Source organism: Elephantulus edwardii, unplaced genomic scaffold, assembly GCF_000299155.1.
Source record: "Elephantulus edwardii isolate Elephantulus edwardi_28Jun2011 unplaced genomic scaffold, EleEdw1.0 scaffold00032, whole genome shotgun sequence".
Classification (NCBI taxonomy): domain Eukaryota; kingdom Metazoa; phylum Chordata; class Mammalia; order Macroscelidea; family Macroscelididae; genus Elephantulus; species Elephantulus edwardii.
The window spans coordinates 20,027,592-20,041,142 of record NW_006399782.1 but is presented as its reverse complement, the minus strand read 5'-3'; the positions used below and the strand labels follow the sequence as shown (position 1 = coordinate 20,041,142).

Here is a 13,551-nt window from a genome sequence, read left to right as displayed (position 1 = left end):
TGTATTGTATATAGTTGAGGGAGCTCTGGCATACTGGCAAGAACTTGTGCTGCAATCTTGATGGCACAGTTTGAGGCCACCAGCTGCTCCCGAGGGTTAGCTATGGGTTGGTTCAGACTGTACGGTACACACAACAACATATCATTGAGAATCTTGAGACCTTTTTTTTGCTATAGAGTTCTATCAAATTGTTAACCTTTTTGAAACATCATTTCATCAAGTTTTATTTTGTCTCTCCATTCTCAATCATTCAAGACCTTACAACAATATATGTATTGTTGCTGTTGTGTGCCAAGTCACGTACAAACTCTTAGCCACCTTATGAACAATGGCTACGAAGCCTGCTCTCTCTTGTGACAACTCTGATATACGTGAGTCCTTTGTTCCATTCACTCTGTCAGTCCATCTTCCTGAGGATCTTGTTCTCTTATGCCTATCTTTCCAAGCACGATGTCCTTGCTTAATATTTTTCCACTGATTTCTGTTTCTTTGAGTCTTTTCCACCTCTGTGTGTACTTCAGAGAGTTTATATCACCATGTCTTCAACTTGCAGTGTCTAATCTCCTGTAATCTTGTATGGTATGTGCCATCAAGTCAGAATTGACTCACAGCTGACCCTCCAGTGGGTTTTCAAAGGCAGTGAACTGCATGGAAGGAAACTGCATATCTTTCTCCTACAGAGTGGCTGGCGGATTCAAACTGCTGCTTTTGGATTGCCAGCAGCGCTGTTGTTGGTGAGTACCATCGAGTCAGAACTGACTCATCGCTGAACCTCAAGTGGGTTTTCAGAGACTGTTACATGAATGGGAGAAGATTACCCATCCTCCCGTCAGTACAGCTACTTAATACAGAGCCATTTAAGCTCCTGTAACTTCAAGGCAGTAAATTCTTCCTTTCCATTTTTTTTATTTTTTTAATTTTCAACTCTAAAAGTTTCTTCTCTGGTGGCATTGGTATATGTAGCTTTGCTGCCAGCCAATGCCATGTCTCTCTGGTAGTTCAAATCCACCAGCAAATCCTTGAGAAAAAGATCGACAATCTCTTCTCTAATGACTTAGAGCCTGGGAAATCCAATGAAGGGTCAGCTATAAGTTGGTTCTGAATTGATGGCAGAGAATTGAGTTGAAAAATTTTCTTTGGATACCTTTTATATCACCCTTTTCTGACCTAAATATAAGTAAGACTTTCTTTCATCCTTGAACATATTTGTAATGTTGGTGTTATGTGCCATCCAGTCAAATAGGACTCTTAGCAACTCTATGAACAGCTCTGAACCCTACCCTATCTTTAGACAATATCACTGTCTCCAATACTCCTGCCCACATAGTTGCCACAGTCACTGTGTCAAATCTCACCCAAGGTCTTCCTCTCCTGCCTTACCGTCCACCCTTCCAAGCATGATGTCCTTCTCCAAGGACTCGTCCCTCCTAGCAATATGCCCCAAATATGTCAACGAGAACTTCAAAATCCTTGTCTCCAAGGGGAAACCGAATTTCACACTCTGAAGGACAGACCTCTTTGTTCTTTTGGCAGCCCATAGTATGTTCTACACTCTATTTAATTTTTTATATATATATATACTGGTTTACTAATGTGAAACCTATACTTGGACCAAGAGGCAGTAGTCAGAGCAGGGCAGGGAGACACTGGATAGTTCAAAATCAAGAGAGGGGTCCGTCAGGGATGTATTTTGTCTCCATAACAAGTTCTGTATAATTTGTATGAATGCTTTATCTTTTATCTCTCTTACTGCTTGCCCAATTTTTTTACGTTAATTCAAAGTATTGACAGTCTAATATTCATTCATCAACAGACTCAACATAATCCATCTGCAGATCAATGGAGCTATTTCGATTAGAGCTTTTTCTGTTGTTGATGGGTATCACTCAGTCAGAACTGACTCATGGCTGACCTTAAGGCAGATTTTCAGAGTCAGTAAATTGCCTGTGAGGAGACTGTCTATTCTTCTCCTCTGCACCAGCTGCTGGACTTGAACTGTGTTCCTTCGGGTTTCTGGCACAACTTCTCACAATTAAGTTACCAGAGTTTTTTCTAGTTACCTTTTTTCTAGTACTCTACCCTGAATCCCCTGTCGGAACCTTCCCAAACTTCAATCTCTGTCTTCAGTTCTGTACAAAAACTGCTTTACTTTGGTTAACCTGTCTCTGTACCATATTTGGAAAATATATGCAAGAATAAAACATGAAATCTTGTCACTGAAGAAAAAACTTTGTGCAACATGAGATTTTGAAACATCTGTTAATTGTTTCCAGTTACCGTTGAGTCAGCTATTACTCATGGTAACCATATAGTAATAGAAAAGTTACTTAATCTCATTCTACAGTATTACTGCAGTTTCATAATCCTTAGTATGTTTGAGTCTATTGTTGTGACAACTATGTCAACTCTGGATTGCAATCGTACTTTACCAAGCACGGTATCTTTAAAAAAAAAATAGTCTTTCCTGATGATCTGTCTAGAATAGAGCTGGAGGCTCACCAACATTACGCATAAGAAGTACTCTGACTGTATTTATCCTAAAATTTGTTTGTTCTTCTGGTATTCTATTATATATTCCATCTTCTTCACTAACACCCAAGTTAGAAGGCATCAATTCTTCTGCTTTTATAATCTAGCTTTTACATGCATAAAAAGAAGCAGCTTAGTCAACAAAGGGACTTCTTTTATTTTTAAAATTTAAGAAAGATCTTTTACAGCAACTTTCCTCAATGCAATTTGTCATTTCTTAAATGCTATGTCCATGGATGTTTAAGTACAATTGGATCCTTGACAACCTCAGTATTCTCACTATCTGCCCACTCTATTTTGTTCTACAAATCTAAATGAAATTTCAAGGTTTACTTTCTAGAATTTTATCTTTCATGTGGTACCAATGTTATCCTCATTATTTTGAAAGAAAATATTAGAATTATGTTTATCCATATTAAATTTCATCACTGGGTAATGTATAAATTTCAAGTAATTTCTTGTCCTCTCATCCACTGATTTTTTTTTCCCATCCACTGATATTTAACACTTAAGACAAAAAGGTCAGAGATGTATGAACTATTGTCCTTTGGGACTATTTTCTAACCCAAATAACTTTCTTTAAGGACCCATTTTCCTGATTCTGTTTCTTTTCTTTTTTTTTATTTTTGTGTGCGTGTACCGTCAAATCAGATGTTACTGGTACAGGAGGAGATTGTCCCCCCTTTTCCTTGCAGAGCATCTGGTGGATTCGAACCGTGTGCCTCTGGGATTGTAGTTGCAGCTCCTTGCCACTAGGCCACCAGAGCTCCCCTGATTCTGTTTCTTAAGAGTAAAAACTCTAGGGTTCAGTTCAGTTCAAATCTTGGTTCAACCCATGTACAGAACAAATTACACTTAAATTTCTATTCCTTAGTATTATTATCTTTAAATCTGAACTAATACTACATAATTTTCTTCAAAATTATTGTTGTGAAGAACACAGAGTATGGACTAATGTTATTATCATTTGAAAAAGTTCCCATTATTTCTATATATTACAAATTCTATTCTTAACTCGAGAACCAGTTAAGATGATACTTGTTGAAGAAGCTTTTCTGCTAGATCTAGGCTGAGAGTATGCTCTCTTAAGATCTTCATTACAGGATATTTTTGTTTACTAATATATATTTTTTTCCTTTTATTCACACTAAACCAGCAATTTCTTGAGGGAAGCATCTATATTTTACTCTTTTTACTCATTTTTTTAAAAAAGTGCACAGTAAATTGATTTGTTTTTATCAGATTACTAAAGAATTTTTGTCAAAAAGTCTAAATCAAAGAGGATTTTCTAAAGAACTTTTATCAAATAACTTAAGACTCTATCTAAATCGATTGCTATCATTTGATTAAACTCTTTGCTTATACTAAAATGTATATGTTTACATCTTTTTTCCTTATAAAATTGTGGGTTTTTTTAAATTATAATTTTAGTGAAAGTTTACTGAAAGCATGGGTTTTTATTCATTCACTGATGCACCTTTTTTCCTCCTTCCTTCATCTCCAGTTAACTTTGTAACGAATATCTTCTTCCAGATTGTCAACTGCCACACACACACAATGTCTAATCATTTTTATCAAATGGCCTAGTTAACCTCATTAGAAAAAAAGAGAATGAGACTTATGATGACATGACTTGTTATTGGTAAAAAACTAATTATGAATTTTTGTAATCATCATCTGTTGTTGTTGTTGTTATTATGTGCCCTCGAGTCACCTGCAGCTCATAATGACCCTATGTACAACAGCTCTGAATCCTGCCTTGTTCTGTGCCAGTCTCATTGACTCTGACACACCTACCCCCATTGCCCTAGTTACTGTATCAATCCATCTCATCAGGCATCTTCTGAGCCTATGCTGTCCCTCCACCCCTCTGAGCATGATGTTCTTATCCAAGGATTTGTTCCTCCTGGCCACATACTCAAAGTATGTGAAAAAGAGCTTCAAAATCCTAGCCTCCGAAGAAAAACTTGGTTTCACCCTCTCCAAGACAGATTTATTTGTTTTCTTGGCAGTCTATGGTATTTTCAACACTCTTATCCAGCACAACAACTCAAAGGCATCAACTCTTGTGTCATCCTTAGTCATTATCAAACTTTCTGATGCATAGCAAGTAACGGCAAAGATCATGGCCTGCTTCAGGCACACCTGAGTCTCTAGACTGACATCGTTACTTCTCAGTACTCTAGAAAGATCCTCTATAGCATATTTATCTAATGTAGTCATCTTCTGTTTTATTGACTGTGGGTACCAAGAGTGTTTACTGCAGAGCTAAGCAAGCTGTAAACTGTTAACAACTTCGATATCTTCTCCATTGATCATGGTACTGCCAGTTGGCCCAGTGGTGAGAATCTGTGTCTTCATGATGTTAACCTTCAATCCATCTTGAAGACTACAGTCCTTGACCTTCTTATTATCTATATGCTCACAAATAACCTATTCAATATTTTATTTCCGCATTCATGGTGATAGGCAAAGTTACTAGGCTTCAAATTATAGAATTAACCTCTATCTTAGCAGTAAATTTTACATGTTTCTTTGTGTCCAGTATCTTATACCTTTGAACTATCTAAAATTTGATCACATTTGGTAGTTATAAAGTTTGGCAGAAACTAGAAAAAAGGTCTTTGGGTGGAATGGTAGTGGTGTTAATGAAATCTGTATGGTTTGAATAAAATAACCATGTCAATTAATACCCATAATAATCTGTGAAATAAGATGTTTGGTGACTTCAATGTTGTGCTCATGCCATATTACAGACACACATCCTGGATTATGAATAAGTTTAATTCCTTAATCTTTTAAAAAAATTAATCATAATTCTGATCATGTTAGTACACTTCATATCTAACATCAATTAGTCGAATGTTTGTCATTTAGTGTACCTTCCCATGTACACAAATGCATTAAATACTTTCAGATATAGTTATATCCTTTTTTGCACACCAATATCTTTTAAACACAGTAATACAATAGTAACAATGTTTTGATTCATGTCACAAAGCAGAATCTGTTTGTTATTATGAACCATTGTATAGTTTGAATGTTCAACATAATGGGCTTTACAGGTGTTAGGACAATAGATGTATATGTCATTGGTAGATATCCAAAGAAATATTAAGAACTGGATAACTGCAATTTCATTTCCGTTAACACATCAAAGAATAGAGATAACAGCATCTTTCCAGAATTGGATGAATATTAAATGAGAGTAATTGTAAAGTTCTAACCTAATGCTTAATGTTCAAAATTCTACTGGTTTGCTTTCCCTAATTTGTTTTCTATCCAGTAAAAGAAAAAGAATTACCCTTGATTACTTTTTTAAATCACCCTTAAGAGCAAGTGAAAAACTATACTAAGAATTCTGTGTACAATGTACATTATATAAATGTGCAGGAATTATTATTGCTACTATTATAATTCTGGAATAAAATCTACCAAATTTGTCAAGTTTTTATTTTAAACTTGCTAAATATCCTCAATAATCAATTCAATCACTAATTTTCTTCTGATTTGAAGATTACTCTTTTTAGTAGAGAAAAATATAAGCAACATAAATGTTCATCTACTCTGATTTCTTTGTATTGTTACTATTAAGTCATGTTCTCCCAAATTCTGGTCCTCTCTATTAAAAATGAAATGCCTTTTCAAATACCTTCTAAAAGTTTTAATTATAACAAAGTAGAGTGTTATTAAATACACATATAAGGGAATCTAAAAATACTGGAACAGATTTTTACAAATACTGAAAATATTTAATATGAATGCCTTAAAAAGTTAATAATTAAGAATGGAAGACCCCAGATGAAATGGATTGATACAGGATCTGGGAGAATGGGGGCTGGTGTGTCAAAATTAGTGAGACTGGCTCAGCACAGGGCAGGACTCAGTGTTGCTATACATAGGGTAGCTATGGGATCAAAGGAGACTCGACGGCATATAATGGCAACAATATATAAAGTAAAATTCTTTGATTTCTTTACTGGTGGGAAATGTTTCTTTACAGTCACATTTATGTATAGTCTCAAAATTTTCTTGAACACTTAAGTGTTGGCCCTTTATACCACAATACACACACACGCGTGCGCGCACACACACACACACACACACAAAATAACAATATGCATTCTATTTTACACTATTGAAAGACTCATAGGCACTAATACAGATGAGAAGACTTATTCTCATCTATATTAATCATAAACCACTTATGTATTTCAACTTATCCTGACCATACTAGAGAATCTGTCATTAAATGTGCAGTGTACACACATATCCTCACTCTCAACTGGTCCAACAACTTCTATTATGCTAGTTACCAGCACTGCCAGCTTCTTCGCCCTTCATTGCCTGGAGAGTGTCCATCACAAACAGGGAAGCAGAGCAAGCTGCCAAAATGTACCATTGATGTCTGAGCAAGGCTGCCCAAGCAGCTGCAACAACAGGGCAACTCTTCAAAGTCTCGGCATTGAAACTTAAAATTCTCTCTCCCACACACTGTCAATGAAAACCTTTATAAGCTTACAATCAATTACAAAATAAATCTTTGAGACAAATCATGTTCTTTCTTCATTTGTCCTCTCTTCTTCTCCTCTCAACACCAAATGTCCTTGGTTGAAAAAAAATTTTTCAAGGAGACTTGCCCCCCCTTTCTACCTGTCTCTGTCTCTATGCTCTAAAAATTCTCTCAAGGAGGTTTAAGGGTTTAAGTATATCTGCTAAACACTTTTGTTTTCAAGACATGCTCCATGGTGTGGGGGTTTTCTTTTTTTCATTTTAATTTTGTTTGTTGTTGGAATTTTATAATTGCAGTTTTTATTTAAGAACTTCAAAAGGCACTTGATACTTTGAGAACACTCACACTGAATTTTTGGCAAACCATGTCTTTGATATTGAAAGATAATCTAAATTCTGAATTGCATGCAGTGAATCACATAACCTCCATATTCTTGTAAACCACAACTAAAGTGTCTTATATTAACTATAGATGAATAGGCAGTGAGTCAGTGAACAGTTAAAAGAATGTTATAACTAGTCAAAAGAAGTTTCTGACAAAAGAAAATCTTAAGCGTTTAAACAGTACATGGAATGAGGGAGACTAATTAATTAGTGTGTTTTATGTGACTACACCTACGAAGTCAAATGAAAGTTCATGGACATTTTCTCTATTTATTATATAAGTAATTAAGAGTTTTATTGGAACACATATTTAAGGTTTGATATTTGTATCAACAATATCTTTATTCCTGATCATTGCTTTGTAAACAGTATATGTATCATTTAGATATAGGAAGTCTCTTCAAGTAACATTTATTCTCAAGATTCAGGATATGTGACTTTATCAATGGCAGAGCACAAACATATTTCCTCAAGTTAACTAAAATATTTGCATTTCAAGAATTATCCTATCTGAAAAATAAAAATTTAAAATACTTGAATCTTTATCTGTTAGAATTTTAAAATTATAATTTATAATTGTTTTCAAAGCAACACATGTGCACAGTTTACCAGCTAAATTGTACTATGAGTTTTATGAAGAGAGACTCTTGTTCAAAATTCTTTCTAGCATATATTTATTTCTTAATAATTTGCTTATATTATTTTTATTTGTGAATATTAGCCTTCTCTTCATTTTCTATAATGTTAAATGAATATTTAGGTTTCTTATTCCTCCTACTTTCTTTCATTCATCTAATCAATAGTCATGCATAATATTTTGAATATATCTTCTACCTTCAAATGTTACCATTAAGAATTTAGGTACCTTTCTGAGTTTGTGATCCAATACATGGGCTCTATATATGTCAATTATAATCATTACTTGTATTCTGAAACTTTTCAGTGACATTCCGTGGTATGGCTCTGTTTATATGCATTAGACACCAGGCAGACAGTTTAAAATGGATGTTAACGTCCTCAGTTTTGAAAAGTTTTACTCTATAATTTTATAATTATTTTTTCATTAGCATATTCTTTGTACTCACCCATTTTTATAAATTCTTATTAGTAATATTCATAGGTGAAATGAAGCCACAAACTTAAGAACAATGGGTGTAAGTGCAGCAGAGATTAAGAAGATGGCACAGGATAGAGCAGGAGCTTGTTCTGTTACACACAGGGGAACTCGGGCAGCCTAGTCATAAAGAGCTGTGCTGCAATCCCAAAAGTATATGGTTCAAATCTACCAGCGGCTCCATGTGAGAAGGATGGGTATTCTCCTCCCATGTGGTTTTGAAAACCCACCAGAGGTTTAGCTATGAAGCGTCTCTGACTTGATAGCACACAAAAACAATGCATTGGAGCAGACCCAATGGCACCTAATAACAGTCACAACTATATTAATGAAGTACAAAACATTTTTAATTGGTCCACTAATTTTCTTTTCTCTCCCATTTTCCACTTGTTTGACTTCTTTGCTCTATTTTCGCGGGGGGGGGGGGGGCGGGAATCTACTCTTTCTTCTGAAGCTTTATTTCAACTATTTAAAATTCTTATTCTCTTGTTATTACTTTATTCTTGTTTTTATAATAACATAATATTTCACAGAAGCATTATCTTCTTTCTCACTGAAGTTAGAAATTGTAATCTCTTACTTCATCTATTCTCTGCCATAAGATATATTATTGTTGTTAAGTACCCTTAAGTTCATCTGTCCAGTGGTAAGAATCTTTATTTTTTTGACATTGAGACTCAATTCATACTGAAAGCTGCATTCCTCAATCTACTCTAAAAAATGCCTCAAGTCCTCCTCACTTTCAGCAAGCAAGATTGTGTCATCTGCATAAAGCATATTATTAATGAGTCTCCCTCCAATCCTGATGTCACACTCCTCTTCATCATAGACTACAGCTTCTCAAATAATTTGCTCAGAATACAGATTGAATAGGTGAGGAAAGGGAATACAACTCTGTCATATTCCCTTCTCAATTTTAAACTATGCGGTGTTGCCCTGCTCCGTGTGCACAAAAGCCTCCTGGTGCAGGTATAGGGCCTGGATAAAGACAATTAAGTGCTCTAGAACTCCCATTCTTCTCAATGGCAGCTATAACTTGTTATGATCCATATAGCCAAGTGCCACTACATAGTCAATAAAGCACAAATAGACATTCTTCTGGTATCTTTACTTTCAGCCAGGATCCATTAAACAACAGCAATGATATCCTTGGTGCTAAGGCATTTTTTCAATCCTTCTTGAACTCCTGGCAGTTCCCTATGTATGTACTCTTCTAGATGTTTTTGAATGATAATCATCAGTATTTTTGCTTGTATGTGATATTAATGATGTTGTTCAATAGTTTCCACATTCAGTTGTATCACTTTTCTGGAGAATGAGAACAAAACTGACCTCTTCCAATCCATTGGCCAGACAACCGTTCTCCAAATTTCCTGGCATAGCCTGGTGAGTGCATCTAAGGCTGCATCTGTTAATTGAAACAAGTCAAATTTGTATCCCACCAATTCCCAGGGCTTTATTTTTTTGCCAATGCCTTCAATGCAGTTTCCACCTCTCCTTCATTACCACTGGCTCCTGTTCATATGGTACTTTCTGAAATTTTTCACTATCAATCAGTACTTTCCAGTACAGTGATTCTGTATATTCCCTCCATCTTCTCTGGATGCTTTCTGGATCGTTCACTATATAGCTCATACCATCTTTCAATATTTTGACTCAAGGCCTAAATTTGTTTTTCAGTTCTCTCAGCTTGAGAAATGCAGAACAAATTCTTCCTTTTTATTTATACCAAATTCCAGCTCCTTATACATTACATTATAGTACTTTTCCTTGTCTTCCCAAGCTGCCCTTTGAAATCTTCTGTTCAGCCCTTTTACTTCAGCATGTTTTCCTTTTGCTTTGGATAGACAATATCCCGATGAATTGAGAGGAGATTAAAACTGTCAACAGCTTTATCTTGCTTGGATCCAAAATTAACATCCTTGGTACCAGGAGTTGGGAAATAAGAAGACTCACTGCACTGGGAAAATCTGCAGTTATGGACCTCTCCAAATTATTGAGGATTAATGATGTCAGTTTGAGGACTAATAAATATGCATCTGATTCGGGCCATAATCTTTGTGATCACTTAATATGCATTTGAGAGCCTGACAATGAATAAGGATGACAGAAGAATTGATGCCTCTACTGTGGTATTGGAGAAGAGCACTGAACATCCCATGGACACCAAAAGAACAAAGAGATATGTCTTGGAGAGGGTGCAGCCGGAGTGTTCTTGGAGCCAAGATTGATGACGCTTCGCCTCACATACTTTGAACATGTTGCTAGGAGGTGCTATTCCTTGAAGAATAACATAATGCTGGGAAGGGTGGAAAGCCAACTAAGGTGAGGAAGACCTTCAAGAAGGTGGTTTGACAAGGTAACTGCTGCAATGGGCTCTTCAGTGTCAGGAAATGCGAAGATGGAACAGGACAGAACAGGGTTCAGAATGAGATATTTTATATCTTTTATTCTATTATCTTTTACTCACTATGGTTATAATCACCTCGACAGCACCTAACAACCACAACCTGTAAGTCAGTTATGACCTTACCCTATTCTGACAATCTGTGACATGCTCGAGCTCATTATTTAGTCACTGTGTCATTCCACCTGATTAATGATCTTCCCCTCTTTCTCTGACTTTTCCAACATTATGTGGGTGTTTTTCCCCCCATGGACTGTCTCCCTCCAACAGCATGCCCAAACTATGTGAGATGAGTTTCATTATCTTGCTTCCAAAGAGCACCCTTAAATGTTTGTCCTTTTGGAAGTTCCTGAGACATTCAACAATCTTTGTCAACACCACAAAGACATTCTTTCTTCTACAGTCAGCTTTCCCTATTCATTATAAAGAAGAGTATGAAGCAACTGAAAATACTAAGGCTTGTGTCAAATGTCCCTTAGGCTTTAAGCTGACATCATTGTTCTTCGCACTTTACTGAGGTCTTTGACAGCAGATTCTTCCAGTGAAACACATCTTTCAGTTTCTAAACCGCTGCTACCATGGATGTTCACTGTGAATCCCAAATTGTTGGCTTCAATCTCTTCTCCAAATGCCATGATGCTGCAGCAAATATTTCAAGTCATCTTCACTTTCTGCAAGCAACATCTGCATAATGCAGGTTGTTGATCAATCTCCCTTCAATGCTTAAGACATTTTGGGAGCTTCTAATTGGCACTCTAGGCACTAGTAGCTTTCTTAGCTCTGCTTATTCTTCAACCCACTTATAATTTTGAAAAATTGACTATCTTTTATATATTACTTTCTCCTCCTGCCTTTGGGATTGCAGTGTAGCTTCTTGCCACTAGGCCACCTGAGCTCCCCTCCTCCTGCTCTTCCAACTTGTTAATTCTTAGGTATTTTGGTCATTTACTCACACTTTACTGCTTTACCAGGAAAGGAAAAGGGAAAAATTGTTTAATGGCCATGTTTAAGTGGGAATTTATTATTAAAGTTTCTGAAGATGTTAAAAACACAGGTATAATTAATATTCAGAGTACACAAAAAAATCACAAGAATTTTATTCTTAAATGAATTTCTACAAGTTCAGCTTGTTTAGCCCTCTTATTAGAGGTACAAAAACCCTGAAAGCTAAAACACGTTAATTGATTTTTGCAAGATTATTAAACTTGCAATCCCACAGACAACCCCTTAACGTTATCTATTTGAAATTCCGCCTCTCTCAGAAGAGCGACGACAGCGGTCCATGTCGGCCAGCAGGCACCCGGCCAGTGGTCAGTTATTGGGTCTTCTGCAGACAGCTTGAACCCAGGAGGAATGGCAGCACCATGAATGAAGGAAAGGCAGGCTTGCTGGGGAGCCCAAGATGAATACTGGAAGTGCTTAGATGAGCACCTCGAGGATGCCTCTCAGTGCAAAAAGCTCAGAAGCTCATTCTTATCTAGCTGTCCCCAATAACAGATAAAATATTCTGATAAAAGAAGAGACTACTTAAAATTTAAAGAAAAAATTGAAGCAGGGAAATTCCAGCCTTCAGATCAACAGCCTTCAAAAACAACTGCAAATTCTTGAGCTTTTCACAACTTTGCAACTTTTCTCCATGGACGTACACAGTGCTTCACCAGGCCCAGAACAACAGTAACCATCAATACCATGTGAATCATGGCACTATGTCAGAGCTTGCTCACTGCATCATGACTCTGTATAGCTAAAAATGAACATGATCCAGTCACACAGACCACCAGCCACTGAAATAAAGTGGCGTAAAATATATATTTTTAAAAGTATTTATTTTTTAATTCCCATGTAGGAGTGGATTTCCCAGTAAGGTCAGCAAACATAGGCTTACTTTTGCTTGTGTATTAATTTGAAATTAATGTGCTTATCTTGCTTATGGGATACACAGTCTCTGTTAGGAACCATAAATTTGAAAGGAGGTTGTGATTTCATAGCAAAATTCTAGGGGATTGAGAGAGAGGCAGACACTAGGTATACTTAGAAGCTATTCATTACCAGGAATAAGTAAACACAAGTAAGTCTGTGCTTACCTTGATTTTTGGATAATCTGACACCAGCAAGTGGAATTATTAAAATCTATTAGTAACCCTCTAAAGATTATTTGATAAAATCCTTTTAATCATACTATTTGCAATGTTTTGTGTATCCTTCAGGAATTAAAATGTCCTTTAAAGTAATGGCAGTTCATTATATTCAGTACTCAGACACTGATGCAAATTAATTATTTGATCACAACAATAATAATTGCACCTTTTGATTGTGAAATAATTAGGGGATTTCCACAGTATTATAGAAAAGGCCAAATGGAAAATGTTTTCTACAATAGTCACTAAACTATAAACTTTCAGGAGGCAGGGACCATGATCCAATCATCTTTGCATTCCCCACTGGTTCAAATATTATGCCAAGCATAACAGAGACCCAGTGAATGAATGACTAAATAAGTTAGATATAAAATCGGAGTAATGAGCCTGGGTAAAATAGCTTAAATGTAGTGATTAAATATAACTTATTATTTGAGATAATAAATTTAGGCAAGATATTATGAGTA

At 35.9% G+C, this 13,551-nt stretch overlaps 2 pseudogenes; both read left to right on the top strand.

Moving 5' to 3' along the window:
• LOC102851782 overlaps positions 1 to 12,288 on the top strand; it is a 151,597-nt pseudogene extending 139,309 nt beyond the window's left edge.
• An 11-nt stretch (positions 12,289 to 12,299) lies between these two features.
• LOC102851368 lies at positions 12,300 to 12,554 on the top strand (annotated as a pseudogene).
• The last annotated feature ends 997 nt before the right edge of the window (positions 12,555 to 13,551 follow it).